We start from the raw sequence: 27876 nt of genomic DNA, 5'->3' as shown, positions 1-27876 counted from the left end.
AAATTAATGATAGGGTCTTAGTGGAAACAGAACCGAGAAATAAACATAGAAATAAATATCAAGGTCCCTACATAATAAATAATATCGACGGACCAAATGTAACAATTTATGATGAAATTAATAAAATTGAAAAAACTGTACATAAAAACCGTATCCAAAAATTTTATTAAAATTTATAGTACTTTTAAATTTTACTAATTAATCTTTAAATATGAATATATTTTAAGAATGCGCCAAGGAATGTAACACAAAAAAAAAAAAAAAAAAAAAAAAAAAATTTATGTTAATTTCGATACGAGCTAATTTACTAAATATATGTCACCTAAATAATATAAAAAGATAGCAACTTACTTACGTTAAGTAGTAGTAATAGTAGTAGCTTATACAATAAGCTTACCATACAAGATAAAATATTGGCTCACTTCAAACTAAACTAAATTATCAAAATCTAAAAATTAACTTTTCCTTTTTCTTTTTGCAAATTTCAATTTTAACTATTTTTGATATAGCCTAAAGAAGAATGTGGCAAGACTGATCACCTTGCCAAATTCTTCTTTTCCAAAGGGGGATGATGTAGCGGCATGTAGTGCCAGCCAACTAAAAACTAAAAATAAAACTAAAAACTAAAATAGCTGGCATCACCCCCACATGCAACCATGCATGTATGCACTTGGTGTTACTGGGTGAGAGAGTCGAATGACGGAGAGAATTCTGATTGGCTGAATCTTCCGTTAACTCGACTCTATCACGCCACTGCATCATGCGATTTTACCGCTATGCACTTTTGGCATAGCGGCAGGGCCGTTTTGAAGCGTCAGCATTTTTCTACAGTTTTGAGTTTGAATTGAGCCGGCCGCCGCGCTACACGCGCAATTGGAAAATATTAAAACAAAAACTGGAAAAACTGTAACTAAAGTTAAAGACCAGAAAAAAGGACTAAGTTTAAATCAAAAAGTGTAAAACATTTTTATTGTACAAATATAAACTAAAAATAATTCAATATGTGAACTAAAACATATACAAGAGTTTAGAGTACAAACAGGAAACCGAAAAAATGAAATTTAAAATAAAAACTAATAAAATCAAAAAGGGAAAAATAGTTTCTTCCAGTGAGTGCGTGTGTGAGCGTGTGGGTGTATGCGAAAACAAGTGGCAGCAAAGCGCCACTTTACAGCCTTAAGCCAAACTGGTTTTTTTTGCTCTATTTATGAACTGCTTCTGCTTCCATAATTGATCATTGGGGAAGGTCAGGGATTTGCAGATAACAAGCAAAATCACACATGTTTGTTATTACTTGCTCCACCTTGATAAACCTTGCGGATACCGTACTTTGGAATATTGAACGATTGGGGTAGATACTTTGGCATAGCCATTAGGGTGGCCCCCCCAAATTGTCGAGTCTTTTGGTTAGGATACTTATGGGATAGTTATTAAGCTTATGTATGTATATTTCTGTTACATGAAGTCAAACTGAATTCGAAGCTTAGTGTTAGGACGTAACAATTTTCGTATTATCATTATACCTAAGTTAATTTGGTGAAATTTTGTTGCCTTGAAGTCTGTTTGTTTTGGAATATCTAAACCTGGGAGGTTGAATCAGGAACGAAATATACAGATTTCCAAGTTAACTTTTTTTGTACTTAATTTTTTTTTGCTTTTATATTCGTACCTCCAGTATTTGAAATTTTGAATTTGAATGATTAATAATTAGACGTTAAATGGATTATAATTTTTTTGGAATCCGTTGTAACTTCCTTTACCTAGGTTGAATATAAGTATATTTGAAGTAGGCGTATTAGCATAGGGCATTACTTATTAATATTAATCAGGGATTATTTCATAAATAAAATTTGTAAATTATGGATGGATGAAAATTTTAGTCGTTGTTGCAAGTATGCAGGGCTAGGTTGAATCCATTCGGTGTAGGTGCTGCGCCTGCGCGCGGCAAGGTGAAGTGAAGGTGAGTATAGGGAAAAAGATTAATTGACGGGCGGACAAACTAGTGTCAAGCTTGGGGGCACTGTAAGTAGATAGGAGTCAGCACAGTGCCCACGGTGCGGTGCAAGTTGCACGGCAGAGGGAGGGTAGACTCCACCTGACAGGACAGGCCTTCATCTTTTTCTACCCCTTGCACTTTCCCCTCTATAACTTTGCCCCTCACGTCTATTTCTATCTGTTTCAGCTTTTCTTTCCAACACATATGCAGGTATGAACCCTTCTTGTTCATGTGGCTGCGGGTGAGGTCGGTGGTGCAATACCCCGCCCAAGACGACCTGCTTGCCGCCGCTCCTCACCTCCCCACCAAGCCAGCCACGTAACAAATCGAATGACAAGTCCCCTTCGACGGGTGCGAGCTCTGACACGACCAACCCAGTAGACGTAACACTGGGACCTCTGCTGACTACGTTCAGCTGAAAGACTTGCCAGAAGTCGATCCCTAGGTAGACCTCATGTTGTAACCCAGGCACTATAAGGAACTCCAGCTCTTTAGTGGTATTGTCCCACCACACTGGAAGACTGACAACCCCTACGACTGCGGTTTTACCCCCGTTCGCTAGCTACACATTTTGCCCCTGAATCGGCAGAATCAAATGCTCCTTTCCTGCTAAGATCTTGTCGCAATTCATCCGTAAGCTGAAGGCTTCCAGCACTACCTCTTCCTGGCACTCTGCCCATGGCTCCCCATTGACCTCTACCTCGCTCACTGGCCTTGCCCTTGACCTATTACCTTTCATTATCTTTTCAGCCTTCTTACATTCTAACTTCAAATCGGCTAATATGTCGGTCTTTGTGGCAAAAGTAAGGTTCGCCAAATATGGTATAAGATTACCCTTAATTATTTTCACCAACTCAACGTTTCGTCAAATTTCCTTGGCATCATCAGGAGTTAAGATATCTCTATTTATTTCATAAAAGAAAGCGAACATTACAATAAGTTTTGTGTATTTTTTTTACATACATATATATAGAGATATGTAAGGAGACGGTGAACATGATTACACATAAAACAAAAATTACACTTGACAATAATATTAATTTTGCACTTACATAAAAATGTGTTGATTTAATTATTAAAATATGTGAAAACCATTAAACTATTAAAACTAAATCAATAATCGATACCATCGTTTTTTGTGGTAAAATTGTCACTATAAATGTTATAAACATAATAAATATGAAGCGGCAATATTGTCAGTGTCTTCTCTTCTGTTAATCGTATGTTCTCTTTTTTGAAGAATTCGAAGGCTCTCTATGGTGTATCTCGTTTTTTCTCTTTTCTCTTTGTCCAATATTCTTGTATTTGCAAAGTCAGCTGTGTGGTTGTTTGTTACCGCATGTTGAGATAAAGCTGTGCTTTGTTTTTGTTTGCGTATGTCGGCTTCGTGTTCAGCTAATCGCGTACCTAGTGTTCTTTTAGTTCTACCGATGTACACTTTGTTGCAGTTTTCGCTGTCGTTGCCTTTGCACTGTATTTCATATACTACATTACTTTGTTGTTGGATATCTATAGGGCTTTTTGTTTTTGTGAAACACGTCGCTAGAGTGCAATTCGATTTAAATGCCAATGTTGTGTGGGATGTTTTCTTATTATTATGATCATGTGCGAGACTTTCTGTCAGCCTGGGAATGTATGTGACACTGAAGTATCGCTTTGTTTGGTCGTCTATATTCGGGGTTTGTTTTGTTGTGTTTTTTATGTCCATTAGTTTTTTGTCGATTAGATTGGTTATTAAGTAGTCAGGGTAGTTATTCTTTTTAAGCGTCTTTTTAATTTTTCTTACATTGGTCTCATTGAACTGTTGATGGCTTATTGATAATACTTTATGTATAAAATTATTTGCTGTATTAATTTTATATTTAAAGGGCTGAGAAGAAAAATAGTTAATTAGGCGCCCAGAAGCCGTTGGTTTAGAGTACAAATCTAAAATCAAATTATTGTTGTTGTCGTGAATGCGGGCGTCCAAGAAAGGGATACTGCCATTTACTTCTTTCTCTACAGTGAATTTTAACTTGTTGTGGTATTTGTTGAGTGTATCTAAAATTATATTTGCGTCGCCCTTTTTAATAATCGCGAAGATGTCGTCTACATATTTGACTAGAAATTTGATTTGTATGCCGTGTTGTTTTTGGAGTTCCATGAATGTGAAGTTGAGTACATCGTCCAGGACTATGTCGGCAATAGTGGGGGAGAGGGGGTTGCCCATGGGCATGCCATAAGTTTATGTATACATCTTGTCGTTGTGTGTGGAGTAAGTAAGTAGAGAGTCTTCGAATACTTCAAAAAAGAGAACATACGATTAACAGAAGAGAAGACACTGACAATATTGCCGCTTCATATTTATTATGTTTATAACGTTTATAGTGACAATTTTACCACAAAAAACGATGGTATCGATTATTGATTTAGTTTTAATAGTTTAGTGGTTTTCACATATTTTAATAATTAAATCAACACATTTTTATGTAAGTAAGTGCAAAATTAACATTATTGTCAAGTAATTTTTGTTTTATGTGTAATCATATTCTCCGTCTCCTTACATATCTCTATATATATGTATGTAAAAAAAAGTACACAAAACTTATTGTAATGTTCGCTTTCTTTTATGAAATAAATAGAGATATCTTAACTCCTAATGATGCCAAGGGAATTTGGCGAAACGTTGAGTTAAAAGGTGGAATAAGTCTCTTTTATTCGCACTATCAACAATTAGATCAGAAAAGCTTATAAAAATTAAAAATTTGCATGCCAAACAAACTGATCGGTAAAAAAAATCTTGTAAATTCAATCACGGAAAGCCAGCCGTAAAAAATACAATTAGTACTATCTATTTATTTAAACAACAACAACAGAAAGCAACATAAGAAACCTGAAAATGAAGAAATTCTACAATCACATGAAGTACAAATACGGTGAATACAATTGCATGTACTTAAAACAATTTAGCAAACAGAAAATTAAATTAGCTAAGCAATCACAACAACTAAAATATTTACTGGAATGTAAAAGATACGGCCTCATACCGAACCATCTTTCAAACACATTAAAAAGCACGCTAATAGACACAACATCCGACAAAGTACAGCAACAAATAGAAAAAACAAAACACCAATTTTTCTTAAAAATTCTCAATATTGAAATCACGCAAACAAATATTAACATAAAAGTAACTAAGGATACAATATATAACGCACATCAACAAATACGCAGGACTCTCAACGAAGATGAATATAAGGCAGTCGTCGTCAAGCAAAACTCTCTAAGTAATAAGATCGGTAAACAAAGTGAAACAACCATTTCTTCCAAAATTCAGAAGCTCAAATACGAGCAAATTCGGAAATTAGGCATCAGCCTTAACTCCGAATGGTTTGTCAACGCTACAAATATAGAATTTCCCGAGGATGTCAAGTGGCTACTGTCTTTAGGCAAAAAATTTACATTGCCAACTACAACAAACAATTTTTCCTCTGTCCAAACAACAGCCGAAATGGAACAAGTTTTTAAGACTTTAGAAACAGAAAAAGAAAAGGAAGTAGCAAGAAATAAACTTAGTAACAGAATTATGAATTTTAAGCGCAACATCAGGCACAATTCTGTGGAAAAATTCATTTTAGTAACATATAGAAAAACGAAAGCGTTCCTTAAGACACACAAAGACGACATAGTCATCACAGACAGCGACAAAGGAAACAAAACAATAGCACTCTACAAAATGGACTACAACACTAAAATGGAAAATCTACTAGGATACAAGAATACTTACAAAGTATTTAGAGGCGATCCAACAAACACACTACAAAGGAAAAACAACAACATAGCATACGAACTATATAAAGGCAAACACATTAGCTTAGAAAAACAATAATTGACCAGCACGGCAGCAACTGCCCCTCGTTTATATGGGCTACCAAAAATCCACAAACCTGAATGTCCACTACGTCCAATTGTTTCGTGCACCAATGTCCCATGTTATCAGCTGTCCAAATTCATAGGAAAAATACTGATATCGTTGATTTCGCCTGAACTCAACATTAAAAACCCATATGAATTAAAAGAAAGACTAAACAATATATATGTTTGTGAAAAAGATGTGTTAGTGTCGTTCGATGTTGTCTCTTTGTTCACCAACATACCAACAAATTTAGCGTCAAAAATCATAATGCGGAAATGGGACGAAATAGCAAAAAACACGACTATATCAAAGAGCAAGTTCCAAAGCATATTAGATTTCTGCCTCAAAGATAACAATTACTTCACACACAACGACAAGATGTATACACAAACCCCCTCTCCACCACTATTGCGGACATAGTCATGGACGATGTACTCAACTTCACATTCATGGAACTCCAAAAACAACACGGCATACAAATCAAATTTCTAGTCAAATACGTAGACGACATCTTCGCGATTATTAAAAAGGACGACGCAAATATAATTTTAGATACACTCAACAAATACTACAACAAGTTAAAATTCACTTTAGAGAAAGAAGTAAATGGCAGTATCCCTTTCTTGGACACCCGCATAATTTGATTTTAGATTGGAACTCTAAACCAACGGCTTCTTGGCGCCTAATTAACTATTTTTCTTCTCAGCCCTTTAAATATAAAATTAATACAGCAAATAATCATATACATAAAGTATTATCAATAAGCCATCAACAGTTTCATGACACCAATGTAAGAAAAATTAAAAAGACGCTTAAAAAGAATAACTACCCTGACTACTTAATAATCCATCTAATCGACAAAAAACTAATGGACATAAAAAACACAACAAAACAAACCCCGAATATAGACAACCAAACAAAGCGATACTTCAGTGTCACATACATTCCCAGGCTGACAGAGTCTCGCACATGATCATAATAATAAGAAAACATCCCACACAACATTGGCATTTAAATCGAATTGCACTCTAGCGACGTGTTTCACAAAAACAAAAAGCCCTATAGATATCCAACAACAAAGTAATGTAGTATATGAAATAGAGTGCAAAGGCAACGACAGCGAAAACTGCAACAAAGTGTACATCGGTAGAACTAAAAGAACACTAGGTACGCGATTAGCTGAACACGAAGCCGACATCCGCAAACAAAACCAAAGCACAGCTTTATCTCAACATGCGGTAACAAACAACCACACAGCTGACTTTGCAAATACAAGAATATTGGACAAAGAGAAAAGAGAAAAAACGAGATACACCATGGAGAGCCTTCGAATACTTCAAAAAAGAGAACATACGATTAACAGAAGAGAAGACACTGACAATATTGCCGCTTCATATTTATTATGTTTATAACATTTATAGTGACAATTTTACCACAAAAAACGATGGTATCGATTATTGATTTAGTTTTAATAGTTTAATGGCTTTCACATATTTTAATAATTAAATCAACACATTTTTATGTAAGGAAGTGCAAAATTAACATTATTGTCAAGTGTAATTTTTGTTTTATTTGTAATCGTGTTCACCGTCTCCTTACATATCTCTATATATATGTATGTAAAAAAAATACACAAAACTTATTGTAATGTTCGCTTTCTTTTATGAAATAAATAGAGATATCTTAACTCCTGATGATGCCAAGGAAATTTGGCGAAACGTTGAGTTAAAAGGTGGAATAAGTCTCTTTTATTCGCACTATCAACAATTAGATCAGAAAAGCTTATAAAAATTAAAAATTTGCATGCCAAACAAACTGATCGGTAACAAAAATCTTGTAAATTCAATCACGGAAAGCCAGCCGTACAAATACAATTAGTACTATCTATTTATTTAAACAACAGCAACAGAAAGCAACATAAGAAACCTGAAAATGAAGAACTTCTACAATCACATGAAGTACAAATACGGTGAACACACTTGCATGTACTTAAAACAATTTAGCAAACAGAAAATTAAATTATCTAAGCAATCACAACAACTAAAATATTTACTGGAATATAAAAGATACGGCCTCATACCGAACCATCTTTCAAACACACTAAAAAGCACGCTAATAGACACAACATCCGACAAAGTACAGCAACAAATAGAAAAAACAAAACACCAATTTTTCTTAGAAATTCTCAATATTGAAATCACGCAAACAAATATGAACATAAAAGTAACTAACAATGAAGATGAATTTAAGGCAGTCGCGTCAAGCAAAACTCTCTAAGTAATAAGATCGGTAAACAAAGTGAAACAAACATTTCTTCCAAAATTCAGAAGCTCAAACACGAGCAAATTCGGAAATTAGGTATCAGCCTTAACTCCGAATGGTTTGTCAACGCTACAAATATAGAATTTCCCGAGGATGTCAATAGGCTACTGTCTTTAGGCAAAAAATTTAAATTGCCAACTACAACAAAAAATTGTTCCTCTGTCCAAACAATAGCTGAAATGGAACAAGTTTTTGAGATTTTAGAAACAGAAAAAGAAAAGGAAGTAGCAAGAAATAAACTTAGTAACATAATTATGAATTTTAAGCGCAACATCAGGCACAATTCTGTGGAAAAATTCATATTAGAAACATATAGAAAAACGAAAGCGTTCCTTAAGACACACAAAGACGACATAGTCATCACAGACAGCGGCGAAGGAAACAAAACAATAGCACTCTACAAAATGGACTACAACACTAAAATGGAAAATCTACTAGGAGACAAGAATACTTACAAAGTAGTTAGAGGCGATCCAACAAACAAACCACAAAGGAAAAACAACAACATAGTATACGAACTATATAAAGGCAAACACATTAGCTTAAGAGAAAAACAACATTTGACCAGCACGGCAGCAACTGCTCCTCATTTATATGGGCTACCAAAAATCCACAAACCTGAATGTCCACTACGTCCAATTGTTTCGTGCACCAATGTCCCATGTTATCAGCTGTCCAAATTTATAGGAAAAATACTGATATCGTTGATTTCGCCTGAACTCAACATTAAAAACTCATATGAATTAAAAGAAAGACTAAACAATATAAATGTTTGTGAAAAAGATGTGTTAGTGTCGTTCGATGTTGTCTCCTTGTTCACCAACATACCAACAAATTTAGCATCAAAAATCATGATGCGGAAATGGGACGAAATAGCAAAAAACACGACTATATCAAAGAGCAAGTTCCAAAGCATATTAGATTTCTGCCTCAAAGATAACAATTACTTCACACACAACGACAAGATGCATACACAAACCCCCTCTCCCCCACTATTGCCGACATAGTCATGGACGATGTACTCAACTTCACATTCATGGAACTCCAAAAACAACACGGCATACAAATCAAATTTCTTTTCAAATACGTAGACGACATCTTCGCGATTATTAAAAAGGACGACGCAAATATAATTTTAGATACACTCAACAAATACCACAACAAGTTAAAATTCACTTTAGAGAAAGAAGTAAATGGCAGTATCCCTTTCTTGGACACCCGCATTCACAACAACAACAATAATTTGATTTTAGATTGGTACTCTAAACCAACGGCTTCTGGGCGCCTAATTAACTATTTTTCTTCTCAGCCCTTTAAATATAAAATTAATACAGCATATAATTTTATACATAAAGTATTATCAATAAGCCATCAACAGTTTCATGAGACCAATGTAAAAAAAATTAAAAAGAAGCTTAAAAAGAATAACTACCCTGACTACTTAATAACCAATCTAATCGACAAAAAACTAATGGACATAAAAAACACAACAAAACAAACCCCGAATATAGACAACCAAACAAAGCGATACTTCAGTGTCACATACATTCCCAGGCTGACAGAAAGTCTCGCACATGATCATAATAATAAGAAAACATCCCACACAACATTGGCATTTAAATCGAATTGCACTCTAGCGACGTGTTTCACAAAAACAAAAGGCCCTATAGATATCCAACAACAAAGTAATGTAGTATATGAAACACAGTGCAAAGGCAACGGCAGCGAAAACTGCAAGAAAGTGTACATCGGTACAACTAAAAGAACACTAGGTACGCGACTAACAAACAACCACACGGCTGACTTTGCAAATACAAGAATATTGGACAAAGAGAAAAGAGAAAAAACGAGATACACCATAGAGAGCCTTCGAATACTTCAAAAAAGAGAACATACGATTAACAGAAGAGAAGACACTGACAATATTGCTTCTTCATATCTATTATGTTTATAACATTTATAGTGACAATTTTACCACAAAAAAGATGGTATCGATTATTGATTTAGTTTTAATAGTTTAATGGTTTTCACATATTTTAATAATTAAATCAACACATTTTTATGTAAGTAGGTGCAAAATTAACATTACTGTCAAGTGTAATTTTTGTTTTATGTGTAATCATGTTCACCGTCTCCTTACATATCTCTATATATATGTATGTAAAAAAAATACACAAAACTTATTGTAATATTCGCTTTCATTTATGAAATAAATAGAGATATCTTAACTCCTGATGATGCCAAGGAAATTTGGCGAAATGTTGAGTTAAAAGGTGGAATAAGTCTCTTTTATTCGCACTATCAACAATTAGATCAGAAAAGCTTATAAATATTAAAAATTTGCATTTTCACCAACTCCTCAGCTATCTTATTCCTAAGGCGAAACGTGAGATCGTGGACGTCAACGTAAAACTCCTCGAAGCTTCCCTGAGGCAGCTGCTTCCTTTCCATAATCTCCCAGATTACCTCATAATCTGATTCTGCCGATTTGAATTGGGTAGTAGAATCCCTCATCGTCGGCACGGTCCTCCAGTATTTGCCAATACCACTTAAGAGCTTGACGGGGCCAGCCAATAGGCCATGAAAATCTGAGAAAATATTTTGGAAGGAAAGTTGATGTTGGACTCGCATACGTTCCAAGCGGACAAAAGTCTCCACCGTCATACCCTCCGCCGATCCATCAAGTTTTAAGTGCCATTTGTCAAGGTCAACTTTCTTCCTTGGCGCGTAGTTGTACGATCTTCCTTCTCTTTGGGAATGACTGTTGTTGGTATTACGATGGCTTGTCGTACTTTCTCTTGTCTGCCCTGGTGTTGACGTCGCGGCTTGAAGGGGTGGTGCAGCTTGATTGTGCATCGAAGTTTCCACGCCAGCAACGCGATCGCTAAGTTTGGAGACATCAGCTCGCATCTTACGCATCTCATTCATATGCGCTGTCATCTCTGCATTCTGTTGCATCATCATCTCCATCATCAGGCCCAGCTGCTCAATCCTATCCGCCAGGAGTGCTGCACTGCTCCTAGTCCTTGTCGCAGTAGCCCCTGATGGTGGTGCTGGTGGTAGTGGTGCTCCCCCAACTGCACCCTCTTTCGACTCGGGCATCCCTAAAATCCACTCTAACTTGCCGTAGGCCTATTAGGAGGGGCAAGATTTCCCCTGCGATTCATTTGAGGTCTATTGAAAGGGTTTCTCTCATATCCCTGACTGGAGTTTCTATTGCCCCAGTTATAACTGGCAGGCGCTCTTGGAGGGAATGGTGGTCTTTGTGACTGTTGTTTTAGGACATTGGAGGGAACCACAATTTTATTTGTTATTGTGCACTATTGTATTCCTGAGCGTCAAATTTTGAATATCCAAGAATGCTGAATATGCTTCTGGTAGGGTTTTTGGTTTCTGAACAATTAACATACGCGACATTTCCGGACTAAGGCTCCTAATGAAAACGTCAAGTGTCCTATTGCGGTACGTTTCCACAAGGACTGACATAGTCTCGCGGCTATACTAATCCGACATGATTTTGTTGACGATCGGCGACAACTGGTTGTTGACCGTTGCGTAAAATTCATCCGACGTTGCAGATCTTTGAACCAACTGATTGAGCTGGTGCTCAAGGGTCCTTATGTCCCTTTTATCTGCATAATGTAGCGAAAGTACCTTTTTAATTTCTTCACAATCTCCACCTAATATTTATCTAATAAAAATTTTTTAAATATATATAGTGATAACGTAAAATGGTAGACCAAGCAAGAAAAATTAGAAATTAGTAAAAAACCGTTTTGTGATAAGAAACTACTATGTAGATTAATATTTCATTACAGTCAATATTTACTCTGTACATGATACAATTGTTGAAAAAAATTAAATCATAAAACAAGACGATGTGGTCCTATTTTCGCAAATCTGTCAAAGACATTCTCAGGTGTTACTTCAATGTCGAAATGCGTATGTAGTAGTGCCAAACCGATCAATCTTTCTTGTAGCATAGTAGTTCTGAGCCATGTTTTCAAACGGCGAAGGGTGGAAAAACAGCGTTCAGAGCTCGAGTTTGTCACAGGAAATGTGCAGAATATGCGAAGAAAAACGTGAATTATTGGGTATATATCGACATCGCATTGCCTTAACGTTTCCCATGCAGAGGTCGGCAACTTATTTGTTTTCAAATTTTGCTGGAGCTGCCAATGAATTTGCCACTGATTCAACTCGCCCTTAAGCCTCAAACGTTGAACGACGTTGTCATAATTCAGAAGACCGTTGAATCTTGTAATCAAGCAGCTGATCAGATTTTCAATTTCATTTGCCTTAAAAGTACACACTTTCTCAGGAAGCAGCGAACATAACTGGAATCCATCCAAAACTTCTTTTGAAAAACGAGTTTTCAAATCTTCACTGATACTGTCCAACAGAGGATTATACACGGAGACCCTGTAGTAATCTTCACAAGTTGGCATGCTGTAATTGTTGCGTCCTGTTTGTCTGCTAGATGTTTTTGGTTTTCCCTCGTTGACATTTTCTGAGTTCTTCCGCCAATTTTTTTGCATCTGAATAAATAATCTTGAAGGTTTGATCTGCTGTATTTCTACGATTTTGAAACGACACGAGCAGCATATCAATCATCGTCGATGCTTTAGCCAAATCGATATCCTCCTTTTGGAGTATGACGCTGAGTGAATGAGTGAACGACAATACATCACACAGACAAAAGAGCCCGACAATGAATTCAAAGTTGCACACAGCTGCAATAAGAACCGTTGCTTTACCAGCTGTTTCTCTGTTCCTCCACTAACTTATTTTTGTCAAAGCATCCACAATCAGTGGCATTTTCGCAGCAAACTGAATCACTGCATCATGACGTTGCACTCATCGTGTTTCACATAATTGAACAAGTTGTTCCCCAAGTAAATTATATAACGCTGTGGCACGCTTAGGATACGACTTTTTAAAGAACTTGTCGACCTCTCGTATGGTACTGCAAACTATCTCGATTACTCGTACTTTTACAGATTTGGATATGCTGCTGCTCAGTTTATGAGAGAAACAGGGACTTACTACAGCATTTTCTGCTTCTTTTCGGATTTCGTTGACGGCTCCGCAATCTGAGAGCATGACGGCACACGCATCGGTTCCTATTGATGCACACAATTTAATGTTAAGTCCCATTTTCTTCATTTCCTTCAAAACCATTTGCCCGAGAGCGACCCCCGTTAAAGATAATTCTCTGTCAGTTTGGTTGTCTTCTTTAGCAGTCGTAGGCGATGAATTTTCATCTTCCACTTCAGAGTCATAAGCATCTGCAGTAGTATTCTTGGATAGCTCATCAAAAGCATCCAAAAACGTGCAGAAGTCCTCTCTAATGCTGGGTCCTTCTTCAGAAAAATCAACATATCGAGGTACTATACTAACCTGTAACCACCCAAAACCAAAAAAATTATATTAATAAGTATTAAGTATTTTTTAAAATTCAAAAAGAAAATTAAACTGGACATCGGAATGTCAAAAATTGAGCTGAAACTAATCATGCTACTATTCAAATTATCACGGAAAATGCAGTGTGAAATTGGTATGGATATTTCTTCCTAATAACTCTATATGAAACGAATTAATGACAAAGTAAATTTAAAAAGCGTTTTGAATAAACCGCAATGTATGCAAAACGATTACTCGTTTAAAAAATATATTCCGGCAAATTATTTTTCAAAATTACGACACAGGTTTTCTCTAATTATAACGTAAAAATATGTATTACCTGAGCTTTTCCTGAAAGATCTGGAGATTCATCAAAAACAAGCGAGTAGTATTCAGCTCGATTCACTCTCATCAAAATTGTCTGTAATATTTCAGCCCTGCAACACTCAATTAGCTGATTTTGCGTGTCTTTACTTATATATGTTGCTCTCGAAGACGTGCTATTGAGATGAGATTCCAGAAGTTTGTCACCTGAATCAACCATCAACCTGAGCACTGCCCTAAAGTTTCCCTCATTCTGCTTACAAGTTTGATCCAATAGCAACGGCCCATAATCTCTGTGACCACGGAGTGCAATGTTCTGCCTTCCTAAAAAAATAATAGCCTTCGTAATTCGTACAAGTTTTTCTCTATTCTCTTGTTTCGCTCTAAGATAATTATTGTCGAGAAGACTTATTACTTCATTTTGAGGGTTATGATGGTTTCTCAAGAAGTCCTTTCCCGCAGCTATTGCATTTTTGTGGTAAATATTTTGTGCGTGTACTTCTAAATCGTTTCTGGTTCCATCTAAGTTCTTGAAATTTGTTAACAGTTTAGCTACGAGAGCTCCCAAAGAAATGTTGCCACCATCTAGGGGCGTGAACCATGGGCAATATTTACAGAAGAGGCCCTTTTTCACATTGGATAGTACAAGCCATTCTTTGTAAGCATTTAAATGTTTATGGGTTATATAATTTTTAATCTCTTTACCAGAAACCATTCTCATTGAAAATGGAAAAGTATAATTTTCTGGAGGAACCCAAGGATTTTGAAGCAAAGATTTCTTTGTGTAATCGTCGATTCTTTGTCCTATATAATCACCTACGTCGTTCGAAACTTTTACTGGATCATAAAGAATTTGCTGAAGTTATGCAGCTTTTGAGGTAGATGGTATGCTAGCGTGCGAGCTCTCCATTTCACATCTAGAATTGTCTGCTTCAGTGACAGAACTTGCGGGTTTCTCATGAGACATCAATTCGGGTTGATCATCGGCATCTTTCTTACTCTTTTTTGCAGTTGGAAAGTACGACAAAATGGACTTCTGGCGGTCTGTCTGTGAAGCATGTATGTACTTAAATAAGAATTGCATTCGGGTATTCCACAGCTTATCAAGAAGAGTTTATAAATTGTTGCAGCCAAAGCGTGGGCAAAGCACTAACAATATTTTTACTCCTCTTCAAAAATTAAACCCCTTATTCATAAAAAAAATATATATACATAAAATTTCCCCTAGTCCCCCCCTGGAACCGCGCATGGTTATGTAGATATAGTAAATAGTGTTTTCAAATATACAAAATTTATGAAGATAAAAAAACCAAAATACAGTAAACTATCCTTTCCTCAAACTAAAAAAATTATTAATTTATATATATATGACCCGGGCTATGAAAAGGTGGCTGTTAACAGCTGTTTCTCACAATTTCTTTTTTGAGTCATAAGCCTCCTTTTCATAAGCCGGGTCACATATGTATATATTGGTTTGCTTTGGTGTGTATAGGGTGTTGTACTTGTAGAGGTCATTATAGGGGTTTTCAGTCCGTGCGTCCTCTTCCCTACGTTGTGTCATATAGATAATTCCCTGATTTATTAACTTTAAAGTGTACACTTCAGGATTCAGTATCCGATACCGGAACCTGGATGTACCACCTTAATCCCCACCCTTTGAAAAACTACCCCGTGCAAACGCGTGTTGCAAGCCTCACATACAGCTGTTGCTGGAACAACCATGTGGTAGCTTCAGTATCCGCATTCGCTAATCAAAGCTACAGAAAAAAACAAAATTTGTATTGCATAGTATACGAATTTATTATTGTACCCCTACCACCCCTAAGTGTCGCTTGTGCAAAGTTTGAAGACTGCACAAGGAACCCTAAAAGTGCAGGGATAAGAAGCAATTAATTTGCACTGCGGCTACAGCGCCAAGATTGTATGGACTTCCTAAGAACCATAAAGAACAAACTCCACTTAGACTGATATCATGTTCTGTAGGTGTACCATGCTTCGAGAGAAAAGTTCTTCGTAAGATTTATGGACCCCTACACGTTGGAGATGGCGAGTACCGAAGAAGATTTAATGATGAGCTGTACGAGTTATACGCAGACATCAACATATTCCAGCGAATTAAACCGCAGCGGCTGCGCTGGCTAGGCCATGTTATGCGAATGAATGATGATGCTCCGGCCAAGAAAGTGTTTCTATCGGAACCCGCTTATGGAAGCAGAGGTAGAGGGCGGCCCCCACTCCATTGGAAGGACCAGGTGGAAAACGATTTAAACTCCCTTGGTGTGACCAATTGGCGCCGGTTGGCGGAGCGAAGGAGCGACTAGCGCGCCTTTTTGGACGGCCATAGCCGTTTAGACGGTTAAGCGCCAATTAAGTAAGTAAGGTGTACCATGCTACAAACTTTCAAAGCACATTGGACATACCTTAAAAACATAATCTGTGGTAACCTAAATGTTAAAAATTCCCTCCAACTAAAACACAACCTCCAAGAAGTTAACATAGCGGAAGATAAAATTCTAATATCGTTTGATGTGATTTCCCTTTATATAAACATTCCCATACTATTAGCTATACGCACAATACTTAGAAAATGGGAAACACTAAAACAACACACTACTTTAACAAATAAACAGTTTGAAACGTACCTCGAATTCTGCTTGAGGGACAACAATTATTTTACATACGATGGCAAATTCTACCAACAAGTATACGGAATGCTTATGGGAAATCCCCTCTATACAAAATATTTGATGGCAGCATCACCGAGCTCAAATCCAAGGACATATATATCAAATACATAAATAAGTATGTAGACGATATATTTGCAATAATTAAGGCAAAGGACTCTCACTAGGGTGGGACCCTTGTTGTTGGTGTGAGGGCTTAGCCGAACTCCATAGCGCCCGACTATGAGGCGGAACTGTTTAGGACTGGCATCTACGCCGTTTCGCCTCATAGAAGGGCGGCGGGATGAGGGTGACCAATAATGGTGTGAAGTTGATAGCGTGCGACAACATCGCGACCTTGCGGTGGTTGGAGGAAGTGGTTCCAAACCTCCAAAGGCAAGGCACGAACGCGCGGTTTGAGGTGGTAGATAAAGCGCAAATCCCCACGGTACCAAAAGTTAATGTATGGATACCATGTTATATAACTGCCTGTGTTGGGAGAGGAGTGGCGGCTCGACATGGTTGTAGCCCGGCTGAGGCTCAACGGCTTAGGGGCGCGGTTCTTACCACGTCTCCTTCCCACAGATACATAGCAAAAAGGGTTCATGCCTAGATGGAGTATACAAAAAGGAAAGGTGATTGACTAAAAGCGGGAGACATAACTGTCCGTGTCAGGTTGGAGCCTTCCCACCCCTTCTGTTCACAAAAGAGGGAACAGCCTTTGACTCCGCCATGGCTCCGTCATCCGAGTGGAGTCCCCTATTTGGTGGACAATCGTCCGCCACTAAGTCATCAGTCCATGTCCCTCACTCCGTCAACCGTTTCGAAAAAATATGAATTCTTTATTATTCTAATTTCTTTTGAATTTTTAAGTATCAACAAAAATTTCAGTAATTAAAACTCTAATTCATTCAATCCGCAAAATTCAATTGTTTAAAAGCAATTATCAAGACGATTCTTATATCTATAGAAATTACTTCAACTTATGGTATTTAAAAGTAAAAAAAAATTAAATTATGAGAACTTAATTACAAATTTTAATCGAAAGACTTATTTATTTGTGTTTCCAAAAAAAAATCTGACCTTGCCTAATGTTTCTTTACCCAAGCATATGCACAAAAATCTACTTCACTTAAATATGTACATACGTTTGTACACTTAACCAACAAAAATTAAATATATGTAAATGTGGTATGTATATGTGTTTACCTTAGCGTGCGCTCACCTCGCTTTTGTCACCAGAGTTTGGTACCAAAGACGGCGTATGAAGCTGAAAGTGGAGATTAAAGAAAAGGTACAACAATAATACATACAGGGTATTCCGCTAATAGGGCAATGACCGAGTAACTAAAATCAAGGAAAGTTTAAGTTCTTGATGTTTTACTCTTCTTTGCTTTCTAGTTTTAATAATTTTTTTCAGTCGCGCGGATGTGATTGTTTCAGTGAAAAAAACTATAAAAGAGAAAAATAAAAATGTGTCAGTGCTGATATGAAAAAAATCAGGTAAAAAGATATTATTAAAAGAAATTATTATAATATCATATAATTATAATAATTAATATAGTGCTGATATGAAAATAATCAGGTAAAAAGATATTAGTAACAAAAAAATTATTGGTTTTTGTTCCTAAATGAAATGAATTCAATTGAAACCAAAGTGTTAAAAAAAAGTAAGAAAATTAACGATCAAAACCAATAGTGAAGGAAAGTTTGAATTGAAGTTAACTTATATTAATTAACTGAATTGATTTAATAAAAATAAAAGTTCTGTTAACTTACTTAAGCGCCAATTTTTACTTTTCACTTCAAATTAATAACGGAATCACAAATTGCTTTTACTGGATGAGAAAGAAATCTCAGTAGAAAACAAATGACAAAGTTCCGAAAAAAGAGAAAAAAACGGAAATTCCTTAAGTGACTTAGGTGCTTTTGCACACAAGTGAACGCATATGAATATGCTTGTGCAGTCGCTTCCCAAGGCAGTCGGTTCTATGTACCGGAGCGACTCGGGATTTTTCCCGACCAAGGACTGTCATTTCAGTGTAACCCCATTTAATTTGTTTCGTCCCTCCCATAAATTGTCATCCTCCCAGCAGCTCCTTGCAGCAGGACTGCTCCATATTCTCTTGCTCCGGGAAGGTATCGAATCCAATCCGGGTCCGTCTCCTGACCCCGGTCCTGAGAAATGGTTTTGCTGCATCTGCCGGAAAAGAATCTTTTTAGGACGGTCATACTCTGTTCAGTGTGTCTCGTGTAAGGGATGGTTGCATCGGACAGGTTGCTCTGGGCTTGATCCCAAAACCCGACGTCCACGTAACTTTTATAAATCTTTTGTGGCTCCTTGCTGTTCACGCCCAAGGGCGCCTCGTAGTCTACGTCTAAGCGCCCCCCCCCCCCCATTACCTTCCAGCAGCCACGCTGCTCAGCAAGCCACAACAAGTACCCGCTGCTGCTCGCGCCTTACGGCGCCAACAACTCAAACAGCTGCTACCACTCATAACTACAATCTTCGTAGTAGAGTCGGAAGCAATGCTGAGCAACAGCCCCTGCCCCCGTCTTCTCCCCCCCTCTTTTCCGGCAGCAATCGTGTAGGTCAGGGAACCAGACTCTTAGTCCCTACCTCCGTTTGCACCATTTGCCAGCACAGAATATATATGTTTGCGACAACCGCCCAATGCAGCTTCTGCCTTGGGTGGTGCCACTTTCCTAGATGTTCTGGTCTCCGCGACGGCAACCCCTCGACGGGTTTCATCGCGCCATGTTGCCAGGTCGCAAACCCAAATCATCCGGGTACCCCAATGCTTGCCCAAGGACGCCCAGTCCCAGGGCCACAACAGCAATTGCGTCCTGGCCTTCCTCAACCCAGGCGTAGTCACCCGTCACTTACACCCAGAGTGGCGACGTCTCCCCTCATGCACTTCAGAATTCTGCAGTTAAACTGTAATGGACTAACTGGGAAGATTACGGAGATAGTCAATTTCATGAAGCGGCACAACATCCGCATTGCTGCGATTCAAGAGACTAAACTCACAGCACGATCTGCATTGCAGACCTGCTCTGGGTATAATGTCCACAGAAAAGATCGCGAGAGCGGAAATGGAGGCGGCCTCGCGTTTATAATACACCACTCTGTGCAGTATCACATATTTGATCCTGGCATCGACCGCAGGGACAACGTCTTAGAACGTCAAGGCCTATCTGTCCGGTCAGGCGATGCAAACCTAGAAATCATCAACATCTACATCCCCCCTGCCACCTGTTGCCCCGGTGGATACCGCCCTAATATCAGAGCCTTACTCACTGGAAACAATCGCATTATTTTAGGCGACTTCAATGCCCATCATGATCTATGGCATTCAAATTTGCGGGCGAACAGTAGGGGCGAGATGTTGGCGGATCAAATAGAAGAAACGACGTTCTGCACAATAAACGGAGACGCCCCCACACGTATGGTAGGAAGCTGTCACAGTTCGCCAGATATCTCAATCGTGAGCGCAGAACTCGTAAACTGCGTCAACTGGCAGCCGATGGTATCATTGGCATCCGACCACCTGCCTATACTTGTTTCGCTCGAGCGTACCGCCGACTTCATCGTCACCGAAAAACGCACTTTCATAAACTTTAAAAAAGGAAAGTGGGAAGAATATAAATCCTTTACAGACAACCTCTTTGCTGCCCTCCCTATCCCGACTGATGCCCGCCAAGGGGAGCGTGCCTTCCGCAAGGTCATTGAATCCGCCTCGGCACGTTTCATTCCCGCCGGGAGAATTCCCGAAATCCGGCCCCACTTCCCGGCGGAGGCCGCAAACTTAGCGAGAGAACGTGACCTTATAAAGCAGCTTGATCCAGGCGACCCCCAAATAAGGGATATAAACCAACGCATCAGATTGCTTGTGGATGAACACAAGCGGGCGAAATGGGAGGAGCACCTAAGAGGTTGTAACCTCTCTACCGGTGTGGGTAAACTTTGGTTCACCGTAAAGTCCCTATCGAATCCGACTAAGCACAAAGACAAAGTTTCCATCGCCTTTGGCGACAAAGTGCTGTCGGATGCGAAAAAATGCGCGAGCGCTTACTGCCGACAATATATAATGCATTCTACGGTCGACAAAGTTAGACGGAGGGCCAACAGACACGCACATAAACACAAATTCAGCGCGTCACCAATCACCATCACCGCTAAAGAGGTTGAGGACGCCATTGGTCGCGCTAAACCATCCAAAGCAGTGGGCCCAGACGGCATAGCCATGCCGATGCTTAAAAGCCTAGGGAAAGAGGGTTTCAAATATTTAGCGCAGGTCTTCAACCTGTCTCTTTCCACCTTTGTCATACCCGAGAAATGGAGAATGGCCAAGGTGGTCCCGCTACTAAAGCCTGGTAAACCAGCTAACATAGGAGAGTCGTATCGTCCGATATCTCTCCTATCGCCAGTAGCAAAGACGCTCGAAGCCATTTTACTCCCTTATTTCCAAGCAAATTTGCAACTAGCCTCCCATCAGCATGGCTTCAGAAAACTCCATAGCACTACCTCCGCGCTAAATGCCATCAGCACCCAGATAAATTGCGGTTTAAATCAAAACCCCCACCATAGAACAGTACTCGTAGCGCTAGACCTATCAAAAGCTTTTGATACGGTCAACCATGGCTCGTTACTGCAAGACCTGGAAGGGTCTACCCTTCCCCCATGTCTTAAAAGGTGGACCGCAAATTATCTGGGTGGTCGGCAGGCATCGGTGCTATTTAGAAACGAAACATCAAAGCCAAGGAGAATTAAACAAGGGGTGCCACAGGGTGGTGTCCTATCCCCACTTTTGTTTAATTTCTACATATCTAAGCTACCTTCACCACCGGAAGGAGTCACAATCGTTTCCTACGCCGATGACTGCACAGTAATGGCCACAGGCCCAGGCCCACAGATCGATGAGCTATGCAATAAAATAAACGGCTACCTCCCTGATCTCTCCAGTTTTTTCGCCTCGCGAAACCTGGCATTATCACCGACTAAATCTTCCGCGACCTTATTTACAACATGGACGTCCCAAATGTCGACCATTTTGAACATCCACGTCGATGGCTCTACGCTACCGACTGTCCTACACCCCAAAATCTTGGGTGTGACGTTTGATCAGGATCTGCATTTTGGTGAGCACGCAGCCGCAATTGTTCCGAGAATTCAGAGCCGTAACAAAATCCTCAAATCCCTTGCTGGCAGTACCTGGGGAAAAGATAAAGAAACGCTCATGACTACATACAAAGCAATTAGCCAGCCGATTACGTGCTACGCGTCACCCATATGGTCGCCAAGCCTAAAAATTACCCACTGGAAGAAGCTACAGGCCTGCCAAAATACTGCTCTCAGAATTGCCACGGGCTGTCTTCTTATGTCCCCAGAACACCATCTACATAATGAGGCGAGAATACTCCCCATCAGGGAAAGAAACGAGATGCTGACCAAACAGTTCCTGTTGAATACCCAGAAACCTGGGCATCCCAACAGACATCTGAATGACGAGCCAGCACCGCCTAGGGGCTTAAGGAGTCATCTCCGTAAGCATTTTGAGGAAATACGGCATCTGAGAACACAGCCGTATGAAGCGAAAAAACATAAGCAGGTCCTTGGTGAACTCCACAAACAGGCGTCGGACCTTCATGCCGGGAATTGCCCGGTGAACCCAGTACTCAAAGTAAAGTATCCAAAACTTGCGGAAGAGGAACGCATACTCCCCAGGGAAACGCGTGTTACTCTGGCTCAACTTCGTTCTGGATACTGTAACAGGTTAAACTCTTACCTATCCAGAATCAACCCCGATATACAAAATGTATGCCCCGCTTGCAATGTGTCCCCACATGACACAAACCATCTCTTTAATTGTAATGTGGAACCAACGCCTCTAACACCCCTTTCCCTATGGTCCACCCCTGTTGAAACAGCAAGTTTCCTTGGACTCCCGTTAGAGGATATTGATGACAGTTTGTGATCGGTCGCGTCTGTTAGGTGGGGCGAAGCACTGCTACAACAACAACAACAACAACTTGTGCAGGTGGAAATATCAAATGGAAAATAAACGATTAACGTGTATTACTAAAAATTCATAACAAAAACAAATTTTTTGCTACGGTTAATACATAAAATATGTGTATAGATTTCATGAGTAATGAAAATTTCCAAAAAAAATGTGGTGTTTTTGTTTCAGGTGCACACTAATATTTCGCGGAAATGGCATTTTTATCTTTGAAAGCAGCATTACTTTCACTAAATTACTTCAATACCCAGATTTTACTAAACAATTCATTATTACCGTTGATGCTTCAACAACTGGATGTGGCGCTATTTTGAGTCAAGAACAGCAAGACAGTGATTTACCAATTTGTTTCGCTTCTAAAGCATTTAATAAAGCACAGCAGAAAAAACCCATTATAGAATTAGAACTTTTAGCTATTTACTTTGTAATCAAGCAATTTCGACCATACGTTTATGGCACCCATTTCATTGTAAAATCAGATCATAGACCTCTAGTATACCTTTTCAATATGAAAGACCCATCTTCAAAACTTTCAAGAATTAGGCTAGAATTAGCAGAATATAACTTTACTATAGTTTATATAAAGGGTAAATCAAACGTTGGTGCTAATGCACTATCGCGCATTACAATCGATGAGATTAAGGAATCGAACAAACAAATTTTAGCAGTACAGACAAGACCAATGACAAAACGATGAAAACCTTCTAAACAGACAAAAACGACGAAAAACAACTTACCTTACACGTTTATGACAAATTTTCATTTAATTCGAAAAAAGTTCCGCGTATAAGAACCACATTTTTTTATGATGATAAAAGTCAAATTTCTAAAATGCATATAAGCGCACATATGCGACGTAAAAAGATCAAACTACTTAATATAGAGATTGGTAACGGAATAAAAAACTTAGAAGAGTTACTTTCGAAGTTACAAGCAGTAGCTAACAGTCACCATATTAACAAAGTTGAATGGCCAAAAGATGATATATTTTTCAAATATTGTACAATTTTAAATTTAAAACAATGCAGAAATAAAATTTATAAAACGTTAGAAATACTACTTACAAACCCAGTCGAAACTATAACAGACGACAATACAAAAATCCAAAGCATGACAATTTATCATAATGACCTTATATCAGGCGGTCACTGCGGTGTTAAAAAGCTTTACGCAAAAATTCGTACTAAATACTTTTGGAAAAACATGACTCGTGACATTGCTAAATTCGTCAAAAATGTTTAGTAAACAAAGTCAAACCAAAAATCAAAGAAAATCTTGTACTGACTCCAACGCCGAGTGAACCATTTGATATACTTATTTTGTTTTGTTGATTTTCCGACAGGGTGGATAAATGATGTATATTGGAACGATTTTCCGTCATTCCTTGTCAAATTTGGTTATGAGACAAACCGGCTTCGGCGTTGTGCCATCATCAGTGTCGATATTCGTTCTGATCTGTTGTTGTCGTTTGTCCTGTATTTATAGTTCGTAGGTACATGAGCAGGTATTGTCAAAATTGATGCTTGTGTATATTTAGTTATGTGGATGTGTTGTGTGTTCATTCAGGACCGAGGGTGGTTTTTACTGATCGATTTTTGTGGCTGACTGGAGCAGGTAAAAATCCGTAAGTTTAGTCGATTGACCTTCTTTGTGGGCTTGTTGGTTTGGTGCGTTAATTGTTTTGTGTTTATTTGTTGTTGTGTATTTGTCTGTTGTACCTGTGTGATTACTTTGTTTCTTGCAAACAAGTTTTAAAGGCTTGAATATTGTTTCAGAAATTGTGTTTATCTGTTCGTTTATTATTCTACCGTCGAATGTTTTCTGTTTGTAGATTTCCATGTTTTCGAGTACGTTGAGACGTCTGCCTTTTTCTTGTATGTGAAGAACCCTAACTGTTTTTTTGATGTTTGCTGGGGAACATTCATTCTCGACCATGTGATTCGCGAAGTTAGACTCGGGTATAATGTTTGGATTTCGGATTTTTTTGTTGTAATCTCTAATATGTTCTCTGAACCTCGTTCTTATTTGACGTCCTGTTTGTCCTATGTAACTATGTTGACATCCGCAGGTAAGCTTGTATACGCCGTGGCTGCTAAAGGGATCCTCTGAGTTAGTGTTAGTTCTTAGTTTTCGCCCGACATTGTTCGATGTTTTGAATGATGTGTTAATGTTGTATTTTTTAAAGAAGTTTGCCAATTTATATGTTCCTTTTCCAGTATATGTCATAGTCGTCCAGCTATTATTTTCCTTTCCATTATTTCTTTTTGGTTCTCTATTTGTCCTTCTGAGCTTATCTACTAGTGCTTTTTTATATCCGTTGTTTGCAGCGATATTATAAATGACTTCAAGTTCTCTCTTATATGCCTCTCGTGTAAGAGGTGTTCTTTCAAGTCTATGTACCAAGTGCCTTAATGCTGTATTTTTATGCTGTTGGGGGTGATTTGAGGTATTATGTATTATTGTGTCGGTGGCCGTTGGCTTTCTATATATGTCATAGTTAAATCTTTTGGCTTCTTTATCAATATTTATCGTGAGGTCTAGATAGTTGATTCCTCCGTCTTTTTCGGTTTCCATTGTAAATTTTATATTTCCGTGCTGCTTGTTGAGGTACTCCAGTACAAGATCTTCGTTATTAGTAGTTAAAACGCATATTATGTCATCCACGTATCTAGCATAAAATGACACGCCTAATTTGGACTTCAGCTCCTGTATGTACTTTTTCTTCCAAATTTTGCATGAACACTTCCATAAGAATTGCTGATGTGGGGCTTCCCATTCCAAGACCGTTTGTTTGTCTATATATTTTATTGTTGAATTGAAAATAGTTTTGACGGAAAGTGGTTCTTAGCGTATTTGTGATTTGCATACTTTTCACTTTGTTTTTTGTATTATGAACTATTGTTGAGCTAACTATGTTCAAAGTCTCCGATATTGGTATTGATGGGTATAAATCTTTTATGTCAAAAGATACCAATTTGCTGTTCTTTGTTAGCTCTACGGTCTCAAGTTTCTCTATTAGCTCTGTTGTGTTAGCTATTGCATATTCGTTCCTTAGCTCCAGAGTATCTTTCAATATCGTTTTTAAATATTTGGACAGTTTGTAATATGGCGCCCATTTAAAATTAATGACGGGCCTCAATGGCGTGTCCGGCTTGTGGATTTTTGGTAGCGCAATCAGTGGAGGAGCCGAGGGGTTCATTTGGACCAATCTATGTGCCATGTTAGAATCTACTATGTTTGTTGCATTTTTTATAGCAACTTTGATTTATTTTTGGTATTCATCTGTGGGATCCTCTCTTATTCTACGACATTTCATTTCCTCTATGAGGTCTTCGGTTTTGGATATATATTTCGCTTTTTCGGTTAGCACAGTGGTGTTTCCTTTGTCCGCTTTCGTTGTGACAATATTGTTTTTCCTTAGTTTATGCCGTAGATTCTTTATTGTTTTCTCCTCTGTATTAGATTTTTTGTCTCAAAACCAAATTTGACAAGGGATGACGGAAAATCGTTCCAATATACATCATTTGATATAATTATTATTAACAATCGGACCTTTACCACAATCGAGTTACGGTAACAAGTTCGCACTTACCATCATATGCGATTTAACAAAATACCTGGTAACAATAGCAGTGCCAGATAAAAGTGCCAAAACAATAGCTTCAACAATTTTCGAGAGTTTTATTTTGATATATGGTCCAATGAAATCCATCAGGTCAGATTTAGGTACCGAATATAAGAATGAAATTCTTGCAGAACTTATGAAACTTTTGAATATCAAACATGACTTTTCAACAGCGTATCATTACCAAACAGTTGGCTCAATAGAACGTAACCATAGAGTATTTAACGAATACCTACGGGCATATCTTAATGATACCTTTTATGATTGGGATACATATTTAAAGTACTTTACTTTCTTGCACAATACAACATACAATACTGTTTTCGACAATAAATTCACTCCCTTTGAACTAACATTCGGTAGGAAGCCAGTTTTGCCAAATGAGCTAAAGAAAGAAACAATTGATCCAATATATAATGTTGAGAATTACGCAAAGGAAGTGAGGTACCGTATGCAAAAATTCCATGCATTGACAAAAGATCTCATAAATAAGCATAAGGAACGTAATAAATTGTATTACGATAGAAATATACGTCTTTCAGACATTGCATAAACGATACGGTCCTGGTAGAAAAAGAAGCGCGCGATAAACACGCAAGCATTTACGAGGGTCCATATGTAGTTAAGCAAATGGGTAGCGTAAATGTTACAACTTGTGACAGAAAAACAAAAAAATTAAAAACAATCCATAAAAACCGTGTATGAAAAAAGTAACATAGACCATTTTTCATCGGTACACTAAAGGGTACAAAAACAAAAAAATTCTATTTTATTAACTTTCAAAAAAAAAAAACCATCCAAATTATATAATTATAAGTTTTTCACTTTCTTATTATAAGCATATATACAACATACAAAATAATTATTAATTAAAAACCACAAAAAAAAAATTAACTGAATTTTGTATCAAAATTTTATGCATAATATGTATATAATATATATTATATCATACACCTAATATCTGCATATTGCAATACAATACAAAAAAAGAATTTTTTTCCATTAACATTGTATAAATAAATTTAATTATCATTTATTAAAATTATTTTACATATAAAATATTAAATAAGTTTAATAACATTGTATAAATAAACTTAATTATCGTTAATTACAACTGTTTTACATATAAAATAATTTCATAACCTGTTTGTCAATTGGAACACAAGCTGATGAATATTACATTTTCTTCATTTAAGATATTTAACTTCATCCAATTTTTTTTTTTTTTTCATTTCAATTTTTAATTAATAAATTTACATTTTCATTTTTCTTAAATTTTGAGCAAAAAGAAGTCGACAGACTTGATCACCCTGCCGACTCCTTTTTTCCAAAGCAGGGTGATGTAATGGCACCCTAAGTCAATCAATATCCTCACCACATCAAAAATCTATCAGCTGATGTTCTATTGACCGAACACGCTCGCACGGGCGAACGCAACCTGGCGCGGCCATTATAATTTTGCCAGCTGAAAAACCACCACCAATTTTTGGCATAGCCAATAAATTTATTTTTACGAAAAAGAAAAGTAAAAAATCTAAAAGGCATTATTTTATTGAGCGCCATAAACTCACTATCCTGCATATGTTACTTACTTCATCAAATTGGATTACCAAGCGACATGATGT

The 27876-nt window shown here is 37.7% G+C and overlaps 1 protein-coding gene across 8 annotated transcripts in view; it reads right to left on the bottom strand.

Annotated features, from left to right (window-relative positions):
• Positions 1 to 27876, bottom strand: part of LOC137235424 (uncharacterized) — a 993733-nt gene that overhangs the window by 646513 nt on the left and 319344 nt on the right. Inside the window, exon 2 of one of the 8 annotated variants that reach the window (XM_067758402.1) lies at positions 17813 to 17873. The exons of the other annotated variants lie outside the window; for them this stretch is intronic. The gene's annotated coding sequence lies outside the window, so the exon portion shown is untranslated. The remainder of the gene's footprint in view (positions 1 to 17812; positions 17874 to 27876) is intronic. 8 annotated transcript variants of the gene reach the window in all.

The sequence above is a fragment of the Eurosta solidaginis genome, chromosome X (genome assembly GCF_040869045.1).
Source record: "Eurosta solidaginis isolate ZX-2024a chromosome X, ASM4086904v1, whole genome shotgun sequence".
NCBI classification, from domain to species: Eukaryota; Metazoa; Arthropoda; class Insecta; order Diptera; family Tephritidae; genus Eurosta; species Eurosta solidaginis.
This window is presented reverse-complemented; position numbering and strand designations above follow the sequence as displayed.